The 12,348-nt window shown below is 45.9% G+C and overlaps 1 non-coding gene across 1 annotated transcript; it reads right to left on the bottom strand.

Moving 5' to 3' along the window:
* Nucleotides 1-2,525: 2,525 nt before the first annotated feature.
* On the bottom strand, nt 2,526-2,598 carry TRNAR-CCG (transfer RNA arginine (anticodon CCG)). Its single transcript has one exon. It is a non-coding gene; the product is annotated as a tRNA-Arg (tRNA).
* Between the last annotated feature and the right edge of the window lie 9,750 nt (nt 2,599-12,348).

Raw genomic sequence — 12,348 nt, 5'->3', positions numbered from 1 at the left:
GACAGAGAGACAGAGCACAGCAGGAGAGACAGAGAGAACTGAGATGAAGGGAGAGGAGAAGGTGGAGCTTGCAAACTGAGTTAAATGTGGTATCTATCCAACAGGGACACATTTGCAGACTGTACTCAAGGGAGCCTAGAACACTGCCAGGGGCCAGAAGCAAAGGGCAGGACTGAGAGAGAGGCAGAAGGAGAGGAGGGGAGAGCCAGGGAGTGAGGACTTGTCCACACAGTCAGGGGCTCTGGCTCTGGATTTCAATTTCTGAAAGTACCAGTCTTTGGGCACACATTGCGGCTGTTTCCTGTCCCCAACACTGCCTCTAGGAAGCAGGCAGAAGATGGTGGATTGTGATTTTTTTTTTTTTGAACGTCCCATGAAATCAACGACCAAATAGAACCATGAACGCTGAAACATCATGAATAAAACTAGAATGAGCTTCTTCATTGGCTAAAACATTCTGGCTGAAAATGTTAGCCCTCCTGGATCCAAAGGAGGATTATTGTGAATAAGTCTGTCAAATTTCTCCATTGGCTAGTCAGTGTGTTTTTAATCAACTTTCAACCTTGGAATCATTTCAGATTTACACATCCGCGCACTGTAAAGATAGAACAGAGGGGGGCAGAGAGATAACATGGAGGTAGGGCATTTGCCTTGCATGCAGAAGGACGGTGGTTCGAATCCTGGCATTCCATATGGTCCCCCAGGCCTGCCAGGAGTGGTTTCTGAGCATAAAGCCATAAGTAACCTCTGGGCACTGCAGGGTATGATCCAAAAAACAAAACAAAAAACAAAAGGCACCTGCATACCCCTTGTCCACCAGTCTCCATTGATACTAAATATATTATATAATGCATATGTTTGTCAACAGTGAGAAATCAATCAGAATTGGTACCTTTGTTGATAACTCCAATCCAGTTTCTTTTAAATTTCCCGAAGGTCTTTTCAAGCTCATATCCACTTGGCATTTAGTGTTTTTCTTTCCTTCCCTCCTTCCTTCCCTCCTTCCTTCCTTACCTCCTTCCTTCCCTCCTTCTTTCCTTCCTTCCTTCCCTCCTTTCCTTCCTTCCTTCCCTCCTTCCTTCCCTCCTTCCTTCCTTCCTTCCCTCCTTCCTTCCTTCTTTCCTTCCTTACCTCCTTCCTTCCCTCCTTCTTTCCTTCCTTCCTTCCCTCCTTCTTTCCTTCCTTCCTTCCCTCCTTCTTTCCTTCCTTCCTTCCCTCCTTCCTTCCCTCCTTCCTTCCTTCCTTCCTTCCTTCCCTCCTTCCTTCCCTCCTTCCTTCCTTCCTTCCTTCCTTCCTTCCTTCCTTCCTTCCTTCCTTCCTTCCTTCCTTCCTTCCTTCCTTCCTCCCTCCCTCCCTTCCTCTTTCTTTCCCTTCCCTTCCCTTCCCTTCCCTTTCCTTCCTTGTTTTTGGGTTACACCTAGCGACATTCAGGGGTTACTCCTGGCTCTGCACTCAAAAATTGCCCCTACAGGCTCAGGGGACCATATGGAATGTCAGGATTCGAACCACCATCCTTTTTGGGTTGGCCGCTTGCAAGGCAAACACCCCACCATTGTGCTATCTCTCCGGCCCTGGTTTAGCTTTCTTTTTTTTTTTTTTTAAGGGTAGGAATTAATTCACTGATATTTCTTTTACAAATTTGCAAAAAAATGTTTAAACTTTTCCAGCTAGTCAACTGAACCAAGGGAAAAGGGTTAAACTATATTTTTTTCTTATTGCATTCATTTGCAAAGCACACACACACACACACACACACACACACACACACACACACAATGCCAGGAGTGATTTCTGAGTGCAGAGCCAGGAGGAACCCCTGAGTGCCTCCCAGTGTGGCCCCCCTAAACCAAAATGAACAAACAAACAAACAAACAAAAAGAATCAGGCTGCAGTGGGGGTGGAGGGAGAGCAGTAAAACAGCGGGTAGGGCATTTGCCTTGCAAGAATAACGGTTTGTTATTCTTAATAGCCTGGGGACAGAAAAAAATAAATGATCCTTATCCTATTTGGTACACTTGTTCTTTTTCTTTTTTGTTTTATTTTATTTTTGTACACTTGTTTTTTCTAGAAGCCAGCGCTGTTTGGAACTGCTCACAGACCCTCTTGGTACAGGGAGAGAGGAGAAGATTTTGAAAATACTTTGAAAATTTATTTTGAAAAAATTACATGAAAATATTTTGAAAATGCTCAGCAGGAGATGCAGCCTGAAAGCTAAAAACAAAAACAAAAACAAAAAAAAAAAAAACAACAAGAGGTGATGCTGTCCAGTCAGCATTTTGCTTTCATAAGAATATGTTTACAAAAGAAATGAAATGAGCAAACCACCCTTTTCCCTACTATGTCCCAGCTCCCACTGCATGCTTTCCCTAGCAGTATCTTTAAAACACAGAAATGCATTTCCTAATTTAAATCCAACTTTCCAGAGACCACCGGGAAGAGAAGGTGCAATCGTCCCATTGACAAATCTGACTTCTTGAGGCCAACACCCCTCCTCGTCCGGCTGGCCACCAAAACTAAACTCGGCACGACCCAGATGGGACTCGAACCCACAATCCCCAGCTCCGGAGGCTGATGCCTTATCCATTAGGCCACTGGGTCACCGCAAGATCCGGGTCTTCCCACCAGCTCCTTACGCGATGCCATCATCGCGCCCCGCCCTCGCGCCCCACGGTCTCTCTCTCCGAGCGGGGGGGGGGGGGTGAGTCGAGAGCCCCACCCAACAAGGATGTGCGCGCCTGCGCACTCGAATACAAGTAGCCGGCTGAGTTCCCTGCGCGCCTGTGCACTCGCACCAAGTGGCCGGCTGAGTCCACTGCGCGCTTGCGCACTCGAAACCAAGTGGCCGGCTGAGTCCCTGCGCGCCTGCGCACTCGCATCCAAGTGCTGGTTGAGTCCCTGAGCACCTGCGCAGAATCTTTTTATTTCCCCCTTGTAGTCCCGACGGCCTGTTTCTTTGTACCGTATTTTTGTTTGTTTGTTTGTTTTTGTTTTGGGGTCACACCTGGTGGTGCTCAGGGGCTACTCCTGGTTCTGCATTCATAAGTCGCTCCTGGCAGGCTCTGGCAATCATATGGCATGCCGGGATTCGAACCAAGTCCGTCCTGTGTTGTCTGCGTGCAAGGCAAACGCCTTACCTCTGTGCCACCATTCCGGCCCCCCTATACCGTATTTTCTCTAGGAGCTGGATTCAGTTTGGAAGCCAATGGGGCTCTTCCAGCAGAATTCCAATGCTTTTCCCTTTCTGATTCTATAAATTCCTGGCCGGTGCCATTTACAAAGCAATTGACAGGTTTGCAAATCTTCCTGGTAGGCGGCCTTCTAGGGAGCTCAGGGTTTTCCCTCTTCCCACCGTCCCATCCTTCCCTTCCCCACCTTTCCCGCTGTTAGTTCAAGCACAAGCGTTTGATTCCCTGGGCAATTCTGGGCAGTGTAGCAGGATCCCCTAGAAATAGGATTTGGGTTAATTAATCGGACAAAAGTAGATAATTAGCATTTCCCGCACCATCGCAAAATTTGCTCATGATCAACCCTCTCGTCACCACTGAATACCAGGAAAGTCACATAGCCTGGCACATGGCAAATTGCTGAAAATAAAAACTAATCTTGAAAATCAATTTGGGTGAAAATATTCAAAGGTGATTCCTTTTCAGTTTTTCCAACATTTAAGTCATAAACATGTTTCTTAAAAGTATTCAATTTCTGGGGGAGGAAAAAATAATCTAAAAACAAACACACACACACACACACACACACACACACACACACAGGATTTGGGGCCTGGGAGGAGATGCTAGGGCACTGCCCCCTTCCATGCTCATGGGGCCTTAGGGTAGCAGAGAAACTTTTAAAAAATTTATCCGTTGTGGGGGGCTGGAGCGATAGTACAGCGGGTAGGGCACTTTGCCTTGCTTCTTGCACCTGTCCTGGGTTCGATCCCCAGCATCCCATAAGGTCCACCCGTGCACCACCCACTAGGAGGAATTTCTGAGCACCACTGGGTGTGGCCCCAAAACAAAACCATAAATAGAGGTTGGGCAGAGCGAGGTAGAGAGCTTATTTTGCACATGGTGGACCTGATTTGAACCCTGACACCTCATATGGTCCCTCAAGCACCACCAGGAGTGGCCTAAGTGATTGCAGAGTCAGGAGTAAGTGCTCAGTTTAGCCCAGCCAGGTGTGGCCCCAAAGCAAAAACAAGAAAGAAGCATAGTATTATTAGTACATAATCCTTTAGCATTTATCTTGCAGAAAGGGACACCTCAAAAATGGATCAAAGTCGGAACAGCCAGTCTCCACCCTAAGGGTTTGCTTCACCGTGTCCTTGATTGACTCTGTTATGAATGTTAAATGTGTTTGATCTCAAGTCTTGAGTACACATCTTAATATCATGTGACAAACTGCCTTTTTAAGCATGGTACGATAGAGGGAAACATTTGCACTGTTTGGGTTGCTGGCTCATCTAGCTGCTTGGAACATGGTTGTAACCAACTGGACAAACTTAACCTGTCAAATCTGAAAAGTTGTGGCCAATACTCTACATTTGACAGCCTTTTTTTGTTTGGTTGGTTTTGGTTTTGTTTTTGGGTCACACCCAGCAGCAGTCAAGGGGTTACTCCTGGCTCTACGTTCCTGGAAGGCTCAGGGGACCATATGGGATGCCAGGATTCGAACCACTGTCCTTCTTCATGTAAGGCAAACACCCTACCTCTGTGCTATCTCTTTGGCCCCATTTGACAGCTTTTGAACACCTAAAGTTTTTTTTTCTGATGCTTTTAGGTGGTAGGATAACAGATGGGCATTGCATGCTTCAATGTGTCAATACTTTACAAAACAGTAATCTGGCATATAAGAAACATCAGTGAACAATTTAAGGAGAACATGCATGAATAAAATATCCATCTCATTGCAAAATAGGTCTTAACGTAAAGAAAGATGAAAGGTTTGGTGCTGTGGTTTGCAGCATGTTTTTAATGAATGGCCTTTTCTTTTTTTAGCAGTTCACAGAAATTTGAGTAGGAAGAAGTTTCCCATCTAGTCCCTCAATCACCCTCCCTTTTTCCTATTAGAATATTCTGTTATTGTGGTATATTTGCTATAACTAAGGGATCAATATTGACCTATGATTATTGTTTTTTTTGGGCAGTGCTTAAGGATATTTTCTGGTTCTGTGCTTGGGAAATCAAAAGGTTTCCAGGGACTGAATCACCTGCCAAGTCGGCAGTCAGCCCTGTGAGCAATCTCCATCTGAAATTTCTCCCACAAATCTTCTCCCAGACCCCTGCCTCCCCCTGATGAACAGGTGATTTTTTTTCTCTCTTTCCTTTGGCAGGAAGCAGGGAAGAACAGATGAATAAAATGGTAGTGTTATGGTGACTACATGACATTATATATTTGTCAAAGCCCATACACTATACAGTACAGAGTGAATGCAGGGGGTTCGAGAGATAAGTACAAGAATTAAGACTCGGGGCCGGAGAGATAGCATGGAGGTTTGCCTTTCATGCAGAAAGACGGTGGTTCAAATCCCAGCATCCCATATGTTCCTCCGAGTCTGCCAGGGACTTCTGAGCACAGAGCCAGGAGTAACCCCTGAGTGCTGCTGGGTGTGACCCCAAAAACAAATAAACAAACAAACAAAAAAAAAGAATTAAGACTCTTATTTTGCATGTGGCTGACCCTGAGATTAGATCCCAACCCTTGCATCTGGTCGCCTGCTTCCATCAGGATAGTCCCTGAGTACCACCATATTGGCAAAATAGCAACAACAAAAGAGGGAGCTTTAATAGAATTTGTGGACTTTAGTTAATGCTAATGCATTAATAGATCATCGATTATAATAACACCTTATATGTGTGAGCAAGTGTTCTAGCACTGAATTACATTCCAACCATCTCTATAGTTTCTGTAGGTTTGCCTTTCCCAGAATATCATCATTTAGTTGTTTGGGTCTTTTTATTTGTTTTGTTTTGGGGCCATATCCAGCAACCCTCAGGGTTACTCCTGGCTCTGTGCTCAGAAATCATTCCTGGCAGGCTTGGGGACCATACGGATGCTGGGGATCAAACCCAGGCCCGTCCTGGATTGGCAGCTTACAAGGCAAATGCCCTACTGCTGTTCTATCACTCTGGACCAAGAATACCATCCTTTTTTTTTTTTTTTTTTTGGTTTTTGGTTTTTGGGCCACACTCGTTTGATGCTCAGGGGTTACTCCTGGCTATGTGCTCAGAAATCGCCCCAGGCTTGGGGGGACCATATGGGACGCCGGGGGATCGAACCGTGGTCCTTTCCTTGGCTAGCGCTTGCAAGGCAGACACCTTACCTCTAGCGCTACCTTCCCGGCCCCAGAATACCATCCTTTTGTGAGCTGGTAGTCACCTTCTAATTCTTTTGGAATAAGTTCTGTGGTGTCTCTAAAATATATCCCAATTTGTTTATATATAGTCACGTATTGAATGAAATCTTGTTTGATTGCCAACATCTGGAAGCAAACAAAAGTTACTATAAATATTTGTGTATAAAATATTTGTGTATAGTTTTTTGTGTAGAAATAAGTTTTCTTTGAGTAAATGCCTATGAACACAACTGTTGGATTGTATGGGAAATATTATGTAAGAGATTATGAAACTAGACCAGTATGTAACTCAGTGGTGAACTTTTTTGCCTTACCTGGGGCCAGAGCAATAGCACAGCGGGTGTTTTCTTTGCATGTGGCTGACCCAGGACGGATTAGGTTTGATCCCCAGCACCCCATTTGGTCTTCCAAGCTTTCCAGGAGTGATTTCTGAGCACAGAGCCCAGAGTAACCCCTGAATGCCGCTGGGTGTAGCTCAAACCTATCCCCACACACACAAAAAAAAAAAAACAAAAAAACTTTTGCTTTACCTATGTGAGGTTCTGAGTTCAATCATAAGCAAAAAAACGAACAACCTTAAAAACAAAACAAAACAAAAAGCAATATACTAAATTGTTTTCCAAAGTAGATGCACCACGTTCTCATTGCTCTAACCAGCAATGAGTAAGAGTTTCTGGGCCAGAGAGATGACTCAGCAGAGTACATGTCTGGCATACTTGGGGTCCCTCTCTCCCGTACTGCCTGACCTCCCTAGAGCTACTGGATGTAGCCTACGTATCCACCAGCATCACTATGGAGGTGCTACCAAAGGAAAGAATTCTTTTTCGTGGGTAGATTGTCCAAAGGGTTGGGGCACCTGCTTTGAGTATTCTGAGCAGTGAGTTCAATCTTAGCCACCACTTGATCTCCTGGGCACAGCTGTGAGTGCCTCCACATTCAAAAAACATTCCTGGGGCCGGAGAGATAGCACAGTAGTAGGGTGTTTGCCTTGCACAGGACCAACCCTGGACGGACACTGATTCGATTCCCGGCATCCTATATGGTCCCCCGAGTCTGCCAGGAACAATTTCTGAGCTCAGAGCCAGGAGTAACTACTGAGCACCGCCGGGTGTGACCTCCTCCAAATAAATTTCTCCCAGTACACATTCTTGCCAGTGTTTGATAATGTCAGTGTTTTAGATTTTAACTGCTCCAACAGGCATGTCAATTTTTTTGTTTGGGTTTTTGTAAAATAACTTTTTTGTTTGTTTGTTTGTTTTTGTTTTTTGTTTTTTTGGCCACACCCGACCTTGCTCAGGGGTTACTTCTGGCTCTCTGCTCAGAAATAGCTCCTGGCAGGCACGGGGTACCATATGGGACACCGGGATTCGAGCCAACCACCTTTGGTCCTGGATCGGCTGCTTGCAAGGCAAACGCCGCTGTGCTATTTCTCCGGGCCCAACTTTTTTTTTGGCCATTCCCAGCAGTGCTCAGGGGTTACTCCTGGGTCTGCACTCAGAAATCACTTCTGGGGCCAGCGAGATAGCATAGAGGTAAGGTGTTTGCCATCCATGCAAAAGTACGGTGGTTCCAATCCCGGCATCCCATATGGTCCCCGGTGCCTGCCAGGGGCGATTTCTGAGCGTAGAGCCAGGAGTAACTCCTGAGCGCTGTCAGGTGTGACCCAAAAAAAAAAAAAAAAAGTTGTTCATAATTGAGTTTCAGTCATACAGTGTCCAACACCCTTCACCAGTGTACATTTTCTGCCACCAATGGCCCCAGTTTTCTACCCCCAACTTGCCCCCATCTATATGACATTTTTCTTCTCTTTTTCCTCCTCCTCCCTCCTCCTCCTTCTCTTTTCCTTTTTCTACTTCTTCTTCTTATTTATTTATTTATTTATTTTTGGTTTTTGGGCCACACCTGGCGGTGCTCAGGGGTTACTCCTGGCTGTTTGCTCAGAAATAGCTCCTGGCAGGCATGGAGGACCATATGGGACACCGGGATTCGAACCAACCACCTTTGGTCCTGGATTAGCTGCTTGCAAGGCAAACGCCGCTGTGCTATCTCTCTGGGCCCCCTTCTTCTTCTTTTTTCTCCTTCTCCTTCTTTCTCCTTCTCCTCCTTCTCCTTTCTCCTTCCTTCTTCCTCCTCCTTTTTTCCTTCTCCTCCTTTTTTCCTTCTCCTCCTTCTTCTCCTTCTTCTTCTCCTTCTTCTTCTCTTCTTCTTCTTCTTCTTCTTCTTCTCTTCTTCTCTTCTCTTCTCTTCTTCTTCTTCTCTTCTTCTTCTTCTTCTTCTTCTTCTCTTTCTTCTTTTTTCCTTCTTCTTCTCCTCCTCCTCCTCTTTTTTCCTTCTCCTTCTCCTTCTCCTCCTTCTCCTCCTCCTCCTTTTTCCTCTTCTTCTCTTCTTCTTTTTTCTTCTTCTTCTTCTTCTTCTTCTCTTCTTCTTCTTCTTCTTCTTCTTCTCTTCTTCTTCTTCTTCTTCTTCTTCTTCTTCTTCTTCTTCTTCTTCTTCTTCTTCTTCATTCTTCTCTTCTTTTCACTTTCAGACACTGGTTTACAATTTACCTCCTTTCAGCATCCTATTCTCTTCCAGAATGATCATTTCCAGCTATCATTGTCATACTGGTCCTTTTTCTGCACTCCCCACTCTTTGTGGCAAGCTTCCTACCATGAACTAGTCCTCCTAGCCATTGTTTCTATTGTTTTGGGGTATTATTATCATCCTATCTTTATCTTTTGTTTTGTTTTACTTTTTGCGTCATACCTGACTGCGTTCAAGGGTTACGCCTGGCTCTATGCTCAAAAATTGCTCCTGGCAGGCTCAGGAGACCATATGGGATGCCTGGATTCGAACCACCATCCTTCTGCATGCAAGGCAAATGTCCTACCTCCATGCTATCTCTCTAGTCCCCGTACTATCGTTAATTTTAAACTATCCCACAAATGTGTGTAATTATTCTATGTCTGTTTCTTTTCCTCTGATTCATTTCACTCTGTATAAATATTCTACATCCATTCATGTATAAGCAAATTTCATAACTTTATTTTTCCTGTTATTTAAACTCTGCTTTTGTGAGGACAACTTCCTCTTTCTTTTCACCAAGCACTTTTACTTGTAAAAGTCCACCTAGAGGGGCCGGAGAGATAGATAGCATGGAGGTAAGGCATTTTCTTTGCATGCAGAAGGACGGTGGTTCTAATTCTGGCAGCGCATAAGGTCCCCGTGCCTGCCAGAAGCGATTTCTGAGCATAGAGCCAGGAGTAACCCCTGAGTGCTGCCAGGTGTGACCCAAAAACCAAAAAAATGTCCACCGAGAGGGGCCTGAGAAATAGCACAGAGGCGTGAATTGGGGGGTGGATGGAACCCCCAGACGTTGCTTTGTTTTGCATGCAAATTGGCAAATTGGTTGGGGTTGGGATCCCCTAAGTGGGGATCTAAACATGCCCTAACCCAGGTGGGGCCCTTGGAATGTTTTTGCACCTTATTGTGCTGATTAACAAGATTCTAAGCTGCAAGTAAAATGTGTCAAACTTAAAAAAAAAGAAGAAAAAAAGAAATAGCACAGAGGTAGGGCATTTGCCTTGCATGCAGCTGATTCAGGACAGTGATTTGAATCCCAGCATACCATATGGTCCCCCATGCCTGCCAGGAGTGATTTCTGAGTGCAGAGCCAGGAATAGCCCTTGAACACTGCACAGTGTTAACATAAAACAAGCAAACAAACAAACAAAAAAAGCCCACCTGGTTAGGTACTTTTGTCTTTCACTTGACCCTTCCCCTCCTGATTGAAGTTTAATGAATAAATAAAGGTTGGTTTGGCAGAAGCAGAAAGACCATGAGGTCTAACTTCATGATTCTCTCCTAACTGGCTTGATTTATTAATTCATGCACTTTTTTTTTGGGGGGGGGCCACACCCGGCAGTGCTCAGGAGTTACTCCTGGCTGTCTGCTCAGAAATAGCTCCTGGCAGGCACGGGGGACCATATGGGACACCGGGATTCGAACCAACCACCTTTGGTCCTGGATCAGCTGCTTGCTAGGCAAACGCCGCTGTGCTATCTCTCCGGGTTCTAATTCATGCACATTATTAATAATTTTTTTGTTTTGGTTTGGTTTTGGGTCACACCCGGCCATGCTCAGGGTTAATCCTGGCTCTGTACTCAGAAGTAGCTCCTGACAGGCTTCGGGGATCATATGGGATGCTGGGAATCGAACCTAAATTCATCCAGAGTTGACTGTGTGCAAGGCAAATGCCCTACTACTGTGCTATTGTTTCGGCCCTCATTATTAATTCTGACCCTGCTTCAGACCATCTCATCCTAGATTGAAAACAAAGCATGGGGATTTATTTTACATCTGATATTCAAACAGGAACCCAGGAACCCATTAGAACCCCAGTACTGGTGAGTGACTTGACCCTCTGGTGGATAATCACCATAATGACCCCCTTGAGCTGGACTGAATGTGCTGAGTCATATTGGATCATGGGTGCATATGGCCCCTGTTCTGAATGGCTTCATGTTGCTCTGATCTATCTACCTGCATTTCTCATTTTAGATTGCATTGCCAGGCTCCCTAGAGATTCTCTGGCACACATGTCTCAAGAGGGAAGAGGTGCCTTCCCAGTGGTGATGAGTTCTTGATCTATAGGCCTTCAGAGGTAATTATTTATCGTTCACTACTGGCACTCAACCAGAAAGACTCCCATTTTCTCCTCTGCAGACTCAGCGTCTAAAAACAGCTCAACCAGAGATACCCCTGCACCCCAAGACTGGAGTCAAATGGACAAGCCAATGCTGGCAATCCAAGCCCTGGGGCACTGTCAAATGGTTCAACATCCAGAATGGTGATGGATTTATCAACAGAAATGACACCAAAGAAGACATCTTTGTTCACTGGACTATTAAAAGAAACAATCCTTTTTTTTTTTTTTTTGGTTTTTCGGGCCACACCCGTTTGATGCTCAGGGGTTACTCCTGGCTACGCGCTCAGAAATTGCCCCTGGCTTGGGGGGACCATATGGGACGCCGGGAGATTGAACCGAGGTCCTTCCTTGGCTAGCGCTTGCAAGGCAGACACCTTACCTCTAGCGCCACCTCACCGGCCCCAATAACTCCTGGCAGGCACGGGGGACCATATGGGACACCGGGATTCGAACCAACCACCTTTGGTCCTGGATCGGCTGCTTGCAAGACAAACGCCGCTGTGCTATCTCTCCGGGCCCACAATCCTAGGAAGTTTCTGTGCAGCATTGGAGAGGGGAAGATTGTGGAGTTTGATGTCATGAAAGGAGAGAGAGGTGGGGCGGGAGAGATAGCATGGAGGTAAGGCGTTTGCCTTTCATGCAGAAGGATGGTGGTTCGAATCCTGGCATCCCATAGGGTCCCCACGAGCCTACCAGGAGCGATTTCTGAGCATAGAGCCAGGAGTAACCCCTGAGCTCTGCCAGGTGTGACCCAAAAACCAAAACAAAAAAAGAAAAAGAAACAATCCTAGGAAGTTTCTGTGCAGCATGGAGATGGGGAGACTGTGGAGTTTGATGTCATGAAAGGAGAGAGGGGTGGGGCTGGAGAGATAGCATGGAATAGCAAAAAGATAGCAAATAAGGCATTTGCTTTGTAGGCAAAAGGTCAGTGGTTCGAATCCTGGCATCCCATATGGTCCCCTCGGCCTGCCAGGAGCTCTTTCTGAGCATAGAGCCAGGCGTAACCCTGAGTGCTGCTGGTGTGACCCAAAAAACAAAACAAAGAAGAAAGAAAGAAAGAAAGAAGAAAGAGAGAAAGGAAGGAAGGAAGGAAGGAAGGAAGGAAGGAAGAAGGAAGGAAGGAAGGAAGGAAGGAAGGAAGGAAGGAAGGAAGGAAGGGAGGGAGGGAGGGAGGGAGGGAGGGGAGGGAGGAGGGAGGGAGGGAGGGAGGGAGGGAGAAAGGCAGTGGGTGTTGGTTTAGGCAGTGTCCCAGATACCAACACCCACTGCCTTTCTTCTGCTGGAGGCACTTTGTGCAAAGACCCTAACC

Source organism: Suncus etruscus, chromosome 1 (genome assembly GCF_024139225.1).
Source record: "Suncus etruscus isolate mSunEtr1 chromosome 1, mSunEtr1.pri.cur, whole genome shotgun sequence".
NCBI classification, from domain to species: Eukaryota; Metazoa; Chordata; class Mammalia; order Eulipotyphla; family Soricidae; genus Suncus; species Suncus etruscus.
The sequence above is the reverse complement of the archived record's forward strand: the minus strand, read 5'-3'. Positions and strand labels throughout refer to the sequence as shown.